The sequence below is a fragment of the Neofelis nebulosa genome, chromosome 1 (genome assembly GCF_028018385.1).
Source record: "Neofelis nebulosa isolate mNeoNeb1 chromosome 1, mNeoNeb1.pri, whole genome shotgun sequence".
NCBI lineage: Eukaryota > Metazoa > Chordata > Mammalia > Carnivora > Felidae > Neofelis > Neofelis nebulosa.
In genome coordinates, this window is record NC_080782.1 from 27,929,048 (window position 1) to 27,942,488 (window position 13,441).

General features: G+C 42.3%; 1 protein-coding gene across 3 annotated transcripts in view; it reads left to right on the forward strand.

Annotated features, from left to right (window-relative positions):
• RAI14 (retinoic acid induced 14) overlaps positions 1 to 13,441 on the forward strand; it is a 144,752-nt gene that overhangs the window by 52,398 nt on the left and 78,913 nt on the right. Inside the window, exon 1 of one of the 3 annotated variants that reach the window (XM_058717005.1) lies at positions 9,600 to 9,775. The exons of the other annotated variants lie outside the window; for them this stretch is intronic. The gene's annotated coding sequence lies outside the window, so the exon portion shown is untranslated. Of the gene's footprint in view, positions 1 to 9,599; positions 9,776 to 13,441 lie in introns of those variants that run through there. 3 annotated transcript variants of the gene reach the window in all.

The following is a 13,441-nucleotide window of genomic DNA, read 5'->3' on the forward strand; positions in this document are numbered from 1 at the left end:
GTCATTCGCAAGTGTTTTCCTGTGGTAACACAGTTATCCAACCTACCAGGCAGAATGTTAATCACACACAAGGAGGTGTATAGTCTGTGATTCCCAACATTTTTAAGCGTGAAAACCCTGTTCTAATATACATACATAAATTTCACGGACCTTTAACTTCTAGGAACTATTTTATTATTATCTGTTGATTGAGAGGATATATAATCAATACCAAGATCAATAATATGTGAAATGAATTTGAATTGTTATTTTGGAATTTACTGTATTTGAAAATTGTGTGTGGCAGGGGGCATGTTACACATAGTGACTAGTGCTCATGGACTAATGGAGTTTTTTCATTCCCCACCAAACTGAAGTCCTCCTCCCACCCCTCCTCCGCTTCCAAACACTAGGACCAACGTCCCCAGGGTGGGCTCTACTGGGAGAGCAGAAGACTGAGTTTTAGAGTCAGGTGTCAGATATTGGGTTCACACTTCCAACCCTGCTACTTTCTGGATGATCCTGGGTAAGTTACTAAAACTTTCAGTGCCTCTGCTTTCTCATCTTTAAATGGACATCACATGGGGCGCCTGGGTGGCTCAGTCGGTTAAGCGTCTGACTTCAGCTCAGGTCACGATCTCGCGGTCCGTGAGTTCGAGCCCCGCGTCGGGCTCTGGGCTGATGGCTCGGAGCCTGGAGCCTGCTTCCGCTTCTGTGTCTCCCTCTCTCTCTGCCCCTCCCCCCGTTCATGCTCTGTCTTTCTCTGTCTCAAAAATAAATAAACGTTAAAAAAAAAAATAAAAAAAAAAATAAATGGACATCACAGTTAAATCTCATAGGACTTTGGAGGAATTGAAGTTTTGAAGTTTTCTTGTACCACACAGGGTATGTGGCACAGGGAAGGTGGCACGTAAATGTTTGTGGTTCCCCTCCTGCGTGCGCTTCCTTATCTCCAGGACAGATCCAAGGCCAAAAATGTATAAAACCACATAATTTTTTTTGCGTCTGGGTATTAACTTGGGCTATAATGTACATTCCAGTTACTAGGTCTGTTTAACAAGTCACAATTAAAGTTAGTGGCACAAAACAAACATTTATTACACTCACAAATTTTCTGGATGGGGTGCACAGGGACAGCTTGTCTCTGATCCATGATGTGGGACTTCATCTGGAAAGCCTTGAGGCCTGGTGGCTCATTCGCTCATTGTCTGGGGGTGGATGCTCGCCCTTGTCCTCACCTAAGACCTTTGCCGAGGCCTTTGGCCAAAACATTGCTCTCTCTCCATGTGGCCTGGGCTTCCTTGCAGTGTGGTAACTGGGTTCTAAGAGAAGCATCTTGAGAGAGAACCAAACAGAAACTGTGTCACCCTTTATGATCGAGCCTGGAAGTTGCATGGTGTCACTTCTGCCAGATTCCATCACTTGAAAGTCCTACCAGGTGAGGAGAAATGAACTCTGCCTCTTGATGCAGGTGGCAAAGTCCTGGAAGAGCAGATGGGACCAGAAATCTTGCAGGGCCATTTTTGGAAGACATAATGTGCCACAATATATGAGCGGTCTGTAAGTTTATAGGCAGAGAAGCTTCTAGAGTGTACTAGCACTAGTGTTCCCTGGGTTATTGCAGTAGCGTGCCAGGAGGTGCACTTACCAAAAGCCAAGACCTTAACCAAAAGGCCTGGGATGCAGGACTTTGAACTCTGTCCCAGGAAAGGTATCACTTTGCAGCTTTGAACTAGATCCTGGGTTTTCATCTAAAAGTCACCGAAATGGGGCGCCTGGGTGGCTCAGTTGGTTAAGCGTCCGACTTCGGCTCAGGTCACGATCTCGCGGTATGTGAGTTCGAGCCCCGCATCGGGCTCTGTGCTGACTGCTCAGAGCCTGGAGCCCGTTTCAGATTCTGTGTCTCCCTCTCTCTCTGACCCTCCCCCGTTCATGCTCTGTCTCTATCTCAAAAATAAATAAATGTTAAAAAAAAAAAAAAATTTAAAAGTCACCGAAATGTCTGGTTGTCAGTGGCTTGTTGGTAACTCAACTCAAAGGTGCAGGACACACACAGGAAGACAAAGACTGGCTCTTTCCTTCGTCTAGTGCTAGAATCTTCTTTCGTGACAAAAGCTCTGTTACTTATATCCCACCTTGCCCCCCTTAATAAAAAGTCATCAATTATATTTTTTCCTGAGATTTATTTTTGACTCTGATTGTTCCAGAAAAGTTGTAGTGTTTGGAAGGTCACCTCTGGAGAAGAATAACCAAGTTCTCTGGGATCAGAGTTCTTCTGGTGTTATCACTCTCATGTTTCCCAGTAAATAATCCTTTCTCTACCACTTCTCCCTCAGCTGGTTTGAAGTGAGATCTCCTTAAAGCTGAACAAACTAAGCTCTTAGGCAGATGAGCCAAAAAAGCAAGCGTAGAGAAAGAGTGAACACAGGATTTAAAAAATACGTATATATCACATAGTTCAGTTATGTGTGAAGCAGAATGTTTAAGGGAGGTATGGTGGGGTGATGAGGCTCTAGCTGTTGATCAGTAATATGGAATGGGGTTAGCCTGTAAAACGTTCAAGTGCTTCCGGACTCTGCAAGTCACTTTTGAATGACTGTCTCAGATTTTAAATCTGTCAGATAAAAAGCATAGTACTTCTACGAGGTCTCACCAGGCTCTGTGGGGTGCATGAGGGGTAACCGAGACACAGAGTCTTTGGAAATATCCAGTGCCGTTCACGTGTAAATTCTGGCATTTTTGTTTTTAGTCAGAGGTGGGACTCTGACATGGTGCGGTGTCATTCAGAGAAGGGACAGAGACCTGCCTTCCCAGCCTTCTCCTTTCTATTTCTTGTCATTTTCTTCTGTCCTTTCTCTCACCTGTTTTCTGTTTTCTTCTTGGTCTTCCCGCTGCCTTGCCTTTTTTCTTTCTTTTCTAAGGCCCACAGTGTCCCTTGGATTCCTGCAGATCATTGCCTGTCAGATCTGGAGAACTGAACAGCTGGTGGTCAAAACTACGTCTTTAATCTATATTTATAAGGATTTTACATCATGCCCGGCTCTGGGCTTAAAGAGGGGTTTGGCAGCTGGTTTCATGGTTACTGGCCAGCCTGTGGGGAGGGTCATGAAGCAGGCTCAAATAAGTCCCTGCTGCATCTGAGCAGGACGCAAAATATTGCCCATGTGACAAATCAGGGCCTCATATTCAAAATGTCTGTCTTTATGCCTTGGATTTGTGGCCATTATTTAAATCACCTCTTATTTTCTCTGCCAATCTAAGTATCTTTGTGTGTTTTTTCTTGATGCTTTTCTTTTAATGTTTATTTCTTTTGGGAGAGAGTGAGTGATTGAGCACGCGAGTGTGTGAGTGTGCATCCCAAGGAGGCCCCGTGCTATGAGAGCAGAGCCCGATGTGGGGCTCGATCTTATGGACTGTGAAATCATGACCGAAGTTGAAATCCAGAACTCAGATGCTTAACCGACTGAGCCACCCAGGTGCCCCTCTCCTGGACACTTCTGACTGCTCTAGAGGAAGCTAGAGCACCTTTAGGTGCCCCCTCCCCAAAGTGACTTTCATGCATGCCGTGCAGCCTATATAGTAAATCAGATTTTTCCAACTAGATGCTCTGTTATGGGCTAAATTTTACACCCCCTGCTAATTCATATGTTGAAGCCCGCCCACCCCCAGTAGTTCTGAAGGTGACTGTATTAGGACCTTTGAAAGGGTGAGTAGGTTGGAATGAAGCCTTTAGCCTGGGCCCTAACCCAGTCTGACTGGTTTCAGAAATTTGGACACATGAAGAGACAGCAGGGGTACACAGGCATATAGAAAAGACCATGGCGGACACCGTGAAAAGGTGGCCATTGCAAGCCATGGAGAGGAGCCTCCGAAGAAACCAAACCTGATGGCTTCTTAATCTTGGATTTTTCAGCCTCCAGAACTGAAAGAAAATTTATTGGTTAAGCCACCCAGTCTATAGAATTTATGGCAGCTTTAGTAAACATGCCCTCGAATTTTAATGGAAGTTTGTAAAGCCATGTTTATAGGATGTGGAAACAACCAGATAAATACAAACTTAATTTTACTTTTATAGGTCAGCTATACAGGGTAGTGATGATCTGTAGTAGCTATGGCTCTCTAGAGGACCAGAACCAATAACACCTCTTCCTCTCCATCTGCCTATATCTAGAGATTCTTTTCATTTTTTTCTATTAAAAAGAATTTTTTTTAAGGTTTGTTTATTTTTGAGAGAGACAGACAGAGTGTGAGTGGAGGAGGGTCGGAGAGATCCAGAGACACAGAATCTGAAGCAGGCTCCAGGCTCTGAGCTGTCAGCATAGAGCCCAACGCAGGACCTGAACCCACAAGTTGTGAGATCATGACCCGAGCTGAATTCAGACACTTAACCAACTGAGTCATCCAGGTGCCCCTGCCTATCGAGAGATTCTAACCGATTGGTTAACACACTTATGGGACTGGCAAGTCCAAAATCTACAGGGCAGGCCAGCAGTCTGGAAAAACAGGTTAGAGTTATTACATTTTTTAAAATATTTATTTTGAGAGAGAGAGGGAGGGAGGGAGGGAGGGGGGAGAGGCAGGGACAGAGAGAGAAGAAGATACAGAATCTGAAGCAGGCTCCAGACTCTGAGCTGTCAGCAGAGCCCGACGTGAGACTGGAACTCATGAACCGTGAGATCATGACCTGAGCTGAAGTCAGATGCTCAACGTACTGAGCCACCCAGGCTCCCCGTGGAGTTATTACGTTTTCAAGTCTGGTGTCAGAATTCGTCTTGGGGGGCATCCCAGTCTTTTCTTTTGTGGTCTTCAGTTTATTGGATGAAGCCCATCCATATTCTGGAGAGTAATCTGCTTCAAAATCTGCTGATTTAAATGTTGATCACATCCAAGAAATACCTTCACAGCAATATCTAGACTGGTATTTGACTAAATATGTGGGCGCCAGAGCCTAGCCAACTCGACACATACAGTTAACCATCGCATGGTGTTAATGCAAATGTGGTAGGCTGGGCTCACTTTATAAGTAAAAAAAGTGGAATTTTAGAAGGTGATTTGATAAAAGCTCACTTTCAGATAGAGGTATTAATAATAATCATGTGCTTTTACATATATAGCCTTTCTTGATGCTTTCAACCAACCTTTTGTTTTAATAAATGAGTGAATTGAACACACATTCAATCATAGTGTACTCATTACCTCTACATTTCTGTTGATGGTACAAGCATTAAACATGACGTCAAGTGTGGACTCCATTGTATTTACACAATGCTTCAGAATTTCAACACTTCCTATACTTGTTCATAAATCACTTGCTCTATGCTTTTTTGCCTGCGTATCTTCAGAATATAGAAGAACGATGAGACCTATAGTTTAGTTTTTTTTGGGGGGGTGGGGGGGTGGATTTTGCATCATAATCCTACTTTGCTACCGTGGGAATTCCTGCATACAAATCTAGGACTGTAGTTGAGGTAATGTTTGAATTTTACTTTTCTTCTGTTACTTCTGTCCATTCGATTGAAGCTTAGAAAAGTAGCCATCTATTAAATTGAAGCTCCCTTTCTGAGGCAGGAGACTATGGCAGAATGGTGAGGTGGGGTCTCCTAGGTAACCAAACTTAGGCAGCACAAATGCCCTCCTTTTAAAAGGGCCTGGGTCTATTTAAAACGTGTTGGTAACTGTTAAAGAAGAAACCATTAAACCACCCCTCCCCCCACCATCTTCATTGTGATTTAAATCAATCCCTACTACTTTTCATTCTTGTGCAAAACTAATTAACACACTAATTATTTAGAGTGCTTTAAAACCAGGTGACAGGGCTCCCCTTTCTCTAGAAGGTATTGACATTTTTCTTTAGGAGCAAATGGAAATATATTTATGGGTAGTTTGCAAAAGGATTCAAATCATTTAGAAATAACACCACTTTTTTTGAAACTCTGTTTACTATCAGTGTCTGTGATTTAGGGATCATGGAAATAAATTTTGGATTTATGTAAACCAAGTAGCTACCTAAGAATATAAGACCTGAATTACTTAATGCAGATTACTTAAAGAAACTAGAAGAAAATGGAATTGAATATTCATTATATCTTTGAAAGAAGGAAGGCATTCTGAGCCTAGAAGCAATAGAAAGAATCACAAAGTACACTTAAATTAGCTTAAATTCACCGGGTATTAGATGGACATGAGGGCACACTGCCCCTCCCCACCTCCCATTAGTAGGCAAAGAACAGACCCAGAGAATATTTGTGAGAAAAATGGCCATCAGTCTTTATTATTGTCAACCCATCAACTCAATTCAAAACAATCAGAGGACACCCAAAGACGATTCACAGCCAGTAACTGAACACGTTGAATGTGTTCTCAACTTGCCAGTAATCAAACCCTGTAGGTTAAAATCAAATGCCAAAAACAATATGGTCAAAGAAATGTGAGATCTGATCAGATATTTGGTGATATTAAATTATTCTTAAAAGTCTTAGGTGTAGTAACGGTATTTTTTTTTTTTCAACGTTTTTTATTCATTTTTTGGGACAGAGAGAGACAGAGCATGAACGGGGGAGGGGCAGAGAGAGAGGGAGACACAGAATCGGAAACAGGCTCCAGGCTCCGAGCCATCAGCCCAGAGCCTGACGCGGGGCTCGAACTCACGGACCGCGAGATCGTGACCTGGCTGAAGTCGGACGCTTAACCGACTGCGCCACCCAGGCGCCCCAATAGTAACGGTATTTTTAAAAAATCCTTATCTTTTAGGGATATACACTGGAATATTGAGAAATGAAATTATATGATGTCTGGAATTTGCTTCAAAGTTGTCTAGGTTGGGAAGGAAGGGAAATGAATGAAGGCATAGATGCAGACAAGGGAGAAGGACATAAGCTGGTATTTGTTAAGGCTGGGTGATGTTTACATGGGGATTCATTATATTCTTTTCTGTTTTTTAGTTTGAATTTAAAAAAAAAACATTTGCAATTTTTAAAAATTTTTTTTCAATGTTTTTTATTTATTTTTGGGACAGAGAGAGACAGAGCCTGAACGGGGGAGGGGCAGAGAGAGAGGGAGACACAGAATCGGAAACAGGCTCCAGGCTCCGAGCCATCGGCCCAGAGCCTGACGTGGGGCTCGAACTCACGGACCGCGAGATCGTGACCTGGCTGAAGTCGGACGCTTAACCGACTGCGCCACCCAGGCGCCCCTGCAATTTTTTATAATAAAAAGTTAAAAAACCCAAAGATCAAACTAACTTGAAACAAGAGGAAACCACACATTATGTGCTTTCTAATGGAAGTACCCAGCCCCTCCCATGAAGTATTTATTGCTGCCCCCAAATTGAATTTAGAGGAAATAAGGACATAGAGGAACATGTTAAATGTTCTAGTGGTATTCGGTTAGTATAAACTCTGTAGGTCAGTGACCTCATTTCTGAACTAGTAAATTAAAGAAAAACATGGTAGGAGGGGAGGAGAATTTACAAATTAAGAGACTTGAAGGGACAGAACCACCATTTACAATGCAGAAAACTTGTTTGTATTTTGAGTCCAAAAAACCAAAAAAAATTTGAGATGATGGGGACTTTGGATGTTTGCTGCATTTAGGCATTGCCCTAATTTTCTAAGATATGATATGGTATTGTGTTCATGTTCTAAAACAAAGTTCTTACTGTGTAGAGCCATGCTGAAATATTTATTGAAGCTGTGTTATGTGGTCTGGGATTGACCATAGAGGATCTGGGGAAGGAAGTATTTAGGGTGAGAATATAAATGAAATGAGACAGCCATCAGTTGGTAGTCATTGAAGAGGATGATAAGTTACTTTCTTTACTCTTGGATATGTTTAAATATTTCCATAATATTAAAAAAAACTGCGTGCTTTTGCCCGTTGTTATATTACTGTGAACATTTTCTACAGGATGATACCCAGTGGCCTTGCACTTTTCTAGTGTGCTTTGTGGAAAACAGTCTTATCGAAGATAGTTTTGAGAATGATAACGCACAAATATGTTTCTGGCTGTGTGCTTTATAGCCCCTTCCTGAAAATAACTTAAATGCTAAGCAACAAAAGAATGTGAATTTTTTCCAAATAACTTATGGAATTTTTTATGTCCTATAAAATGACAAGTTATTGCCCTACAAAATTGTTTTTAATTATATGAGTAAAAGAAAACAGGACAAAAGTCAGTTTACTGGAAAAGAAATACTTGGGAAAGTTGACCAACAGGAAATAAAGCTCAATGTTTAACTTTGTTTTTAGGAGAGTATCAAATTATGGATATGGATGTTCCTCATCTCTTTCTATAGTTTTCGGTTGTTATATTTTGTTTTTAAAATCTTATGGGGCGCCTGGGTGGCTCAGTCTGTTGGGCGTCCGACTTCAGCTCAGGTCATGATTTCGCAGTCCGTGAGTTCGAGCCCTGCGTTGGGCTCCGTGCTGATGGCTCAGAGCCTGGAGCCTGCTTTGGACTCTGTGTCTCCCTCTCTCTCTGCCCCTCCCCGCTCATGCTCTGTCTCTCTCACTCTCAAAAATAAATAAATGTTAAAAGAAAAAAAAATCTTAAGCATAGGGGTGCCTGGGTGGCTCAGTCGGTTGAGCATCCGACTTAGGCTCAGGTCATGATCTTGCGGTGAGTTCAAGACCTGCGTCGGGCTCTGTGCTGACAGCTCAGACCCTGGAGCCTGCTACAGATTCTGTGTCTCCTCCTCACTCTGCCCCTCCCATGCTCATGCTCTATCTCTCTCTGTCTCTCAATAATAAATAAATGTTAAGAAAAAAAAGTTAAATCTCAAACATAAAAATATGTAATGTAGATTGAGACAATATACCCACATGTATTTAAACTACATTATTTATCTTCACCTAAAACAAGCATATTTTGTTAAAGTAATATTTGTGGGGTTATTTTATATTTTAAGTGAATGGTCAGTTATTTTGCAATTGTATGCTCCAGATAAACTCTTGTAGGACACACTTTATTTGCATATTTATACATTTATTTATTTTAGAACACGCGAGAGAAAATAGCCCCGGTGCTTTTGACCTGTGGGAGGTTTTGTGTTTTCTGACCTGTCTACACAGAGGTTGGCAGGGTTGTCTTACCTACTCCTTTTCTGTTTTCCAGTCTCTTGGCACTGAACTGCCTAAGTGCTTCCCTCTTGCAGAATTTTAAAAGAAATACGTATATTTTTAATGTTTATTTCTTTTTGCAAGAGAGAGAGAGACAGACAAAGAGAGACACAGGATCTGAAGCAGGCTCCAGGCTCTGAGCTGTCAGCAAAGAGCCTGATGCGGGGCTTGAACCCATGAACCGCAAGATCATACATAACCTGAGCTGAAGTCAGAGGCTTAACCGACTGAGTCACCCAGGCGCCCCCCTCTGCAGGATTAAAATGAAAAAGGAAGAAAGAAAAAGAAAGAAATAGCCAGAAACATCTTACAAAAAGTTCGGGAAAACAAATTTAAGAAAACGACTAGTTAAGTCGCAGATGCTCTGGTGATCTTTCTTTGTGAACTTTGTCTTCTGTGTTGACAGAAGGCAATTGAAAGCACTAGGATCACATGGGCCGGGTGATGTTTGCACAGGTTCAAAGCAAGAAAGGTTAGGATTCAACCCAAGTGACGAAGAGCCTGACGTCCAGGAGTCCAGACATGACCAGGGTGGCTACGTTGTGCTAAAGAACTAAAAGTGGGGGTGGGGGAGTAGTGGAGCGAATGCCTCACTCTCCCTCTCTTTCCTGCCTCTTCACTTTGTGGTAAGGAGGGAATCACAGGCCCCAAGGTGGAGGTGTCTCCTGAAGCAGCCTTGGTAAGAAAAAGTCCGACACGTGTGCTACGGGACAGTCAGCCTTCCGGGGACTGCCCCAGAGGCCTGTAGTCAGTGAAGGTGGGATCTGGGCTTGGGGGATGGGGTTCTCCGTCTGCTCTACAGTAATGCTAAGCTATAGCCTGTGGACGAGTGACCAGGACGTGTCTCACTCTCTAGAAATAACCAGAAAAATCTGGCCCATGGATTGGATGGTATAGTGGCTATAGCGGTAGTACTGGGCGTGTTGAATTCTTATTGCTACTTTTACTGACACAGTTCTTCTGAGTCTCACCGTACAAAGTGCTAGCACTTGCTGCTAATTTTGCAAAATATTTACACAGCTTTATATTTTAAAGTTATTAATAGAGCCTTCTTTGGTACTTGGAAGATTTTTCTTCCTGCTCTCTAGGAACAGTGATAATAAGGCTGTAACTGACACCTAGACCAAGCTATTATTGACTTCCTCTGTATCCGCTTAACCGTCCTGCACTTGAGAGCCCGCAGTAACTCCTCTGTGTTTAGAAGCTTCCATGTGGCTTGTGCTTGCTTTTCTGTAACACAAGGCATTTGTCTCCGTTTCATTGTCTAAAGTGTGTGTTGCTTAAAACAAAACAAAACAACAGCAAAAAATCCTGTTTGTTTTATTATACTTAATTTCCAGGACTCTTAGAAGTCAGTTGGCGGGGGGGGGGGTGGGGGGGTTGGTGAATAGGAGAACAAGATGCCATGAGGAATCTGAGGCCTAGGAAGGTAAAGGAAATTTTCCAGAATCACACAGGCACCCAGAATTTAACTTTCCTGAGCACAGGGCCTTTGTAACTCTTGTACATAGCTCTGTCCAGTGCAGAGAAGTTGCTCAATAAATATCTACTGAGTGAATGAAAGAATGGGCCAAGCCAGATTCTGAGCCCATGCCTAACTCAGTACTGTAATGCCCCTGTTGCACACATGCATTTAACTGTATTCAAGATGCAGCTGAGCTATTGAACGGTCTCAAGTCCATGAGGCATGACTTTGAAAGGGTCTTTATTTCTTCATCCATGCCAGGCTGACTCTCCCGTTCCTGTCTCTTCACAACATGCAGTTTCCATAAACTTCCAGAGGTGAATCTAGTTGATTTAAGTCTTCTCCCTTTTCCCCAGTGCAACTTGACCCTGACTCTTAGCCCTTGAAGTAAAGGGAGAGGTGGGGTATCTTGCTCTTTCACCCCTTCTTCCCCTTCATCATCTGGGGTCTACTGCCCCTCCCCCAGGTTGGGAACAGAAAAGAAGCACTGGGGGTAAGGAGGGAAGGCAAACCTGTCTACACTTTGCTGCGAGTGTATGCTGTCCTTGAGGCTGTGTCTTGGGCTGGTAGCTGGCTCAGTACATCCCCAGTCTCTGCTCCCTGCCTCAGGGAGGGGGTCTGCCTCTGGCTGGACCTTTCCTAACCCTTCTCTCTACCCTCTTGCTGGTGGGGACCTCTTACCCCATGGCAACCATCTTGGTTAGGTATCAGCAAGCTGGTTCGGGTCAGGCTTCATAGCATGGTGTTCATTTGAGTCCCTGGAAGCTTACTTGACCTGCCTCTCCAAACTGTGGGTGTGTTGGCTTCTTCCCTGATGTCACCGCCCTCCTCTTCTACCTTCCCTCCTTTCTCTCCAGTTCTCTTTTCTCCTGTTCAGAAGGACATGGGGGAAATCAGCCAATCCACTGCGTCAGTAAATGGCAACCGGTGAAAGAGATGTTGGTCTTTGTTCTTGCAGGTACCCCCAGTCTCTCTGTGTGGTCACTCGATAACCCTACCAATTGGTGGGCAGGGGAGTGAGCTGGAAAGGCTGTGTACCTGGAAGAATAAGCATTGCCCTCTCCTCAAGGGACTCTTGCACCCCCACCCCCACCCCCACTCCGCCCAGTGTTCTAATGGAGACTAGGAAGCTGATATTAACTGCGCTGGCTCTGTTACCTTGGAGGAAGTATAGGGCCCCAATTTTATTAGAAGTTGGGTCAGTTCTCTGCCTCAGCAGTGGGCTTTGGTCTCTAATGCTGAGGTGCTAGGAGAAATTATACCAAGATTTTATCATGACACTTAGACATTAAAGGCATTTTAGTAGAAGGAAAAGCACATATGTTGAGTTACATCGTAAGTTGTCTGAAGGATTAAAAAAAATTGTAATCTTATGAACTGGGGAGATGAGCTGGTAGGCTAGGAATATTCCAGCAGCATTTGTGCATTATCTCATTTATTCTTGAAAATACACTATACTATACCAACATGAATGTTCAAAGGTGTTCAAGACAGAGCTGCTTATAACTGTGTAAACCTGCTAACATTACTGTTACCATTTTAGCTATTAAAAACCTTTGATGGAACTCTTTACTGATATAGGGAAATGTTCAGCATATATTACCTGGTAAGAAAAGTAGCTTACAGAGCATAACTTTTGCTGTATGCGTAGGAAAAAATTGGGCAAATACAAAAAATTAATAGGGTTATTATTCTTGAATTGAAAGCGATTCTCCTTCATTTTTACCCTTCTGTAGTTTATGAACTTTTTAAAATAAGGAATCTTCTTTACATGTGTAAAAATATGTTTTAAAAGAATTGTACAATTAATGAAATCTTAGAAAAAATATATACTTGTATCAGCTCTTTTGTCTTTCAGGTGTCTTATGTCCTTAATTACTGATGATTTTTTTTTTAACGTTTCATAGTTTCCGAACAGTAAAGCTTCTAGTTTTTTTTCCCCCTTACTTGACCTACTAAGTATTACTTCATTCCACAATCTGGCTTATATTTCAACAACTGGATGTCCTAAATATTATTTGGCATTTATAAATGCATGTGGTAATTTGGAAAAATGCCTTTATTAAATGTAAATCTTCCAAGTAACTTTAAAAGTCTAGCCTTCAGTTTGAAGACTAGAAAACATGAATGCTCTTAACTTGTAGAAAGAGCTTCCAAAAGCTATCTGTCTTATATCCTGACTGTTTTGTAATTTAATGGAATCACTAAAATGTTTCAGGGAAATTATTTCCACAGGGTTGAAGTGCCTACAGTTTCATAAATCAGAACGGAGGTTTAACAGGCAAAGAAATAGTGGCATCGCAGATCTGTGTCTCTTAGTCTAGACATTTGAATATCAGCCTCTAAGCTCTGTGGGTTAGGAACCTACCTTGGGGGTCTAACTTCCTGTGATACTTCCAGGCCTAGCACAGAGCAAGGTGTACGGTACAGGTGTTCATGATAGCAGCAAACATTTAGTTAGCACTTACTATGTGCAAGGCACATCATATGTGGTTTTCACACATTATCTTGTTCTACCCGCACGATGGCTCTCTGGGATAGGTGGTTTTTAACCTCTTCTGAAGGGATAAGGACAGATCTGGGGTATGCATAGTCATGTGTGAGAAATCTAAGTATTTTTGATGCCAAACTGGCCTAAAATTCCATAGTTATGGACTCACTTTGGAAAGCCTTTTGATTGGGTGAAATTCAGGTTAAATTAGAGTATATTCATAAAAGTCTGTGTACAGTGTGGGTTTGGCACGAAAGCTCCTTAGTGTTACATGAAAAATGTTCTCAGTAAGAATTTTTTGTGTGTCACATTTTACTTTATTGTATAAAATCTGCAGAATGCCGTTTATGTGCTAAGTATTATAAGCCATATGGTCAGAATACTAAATA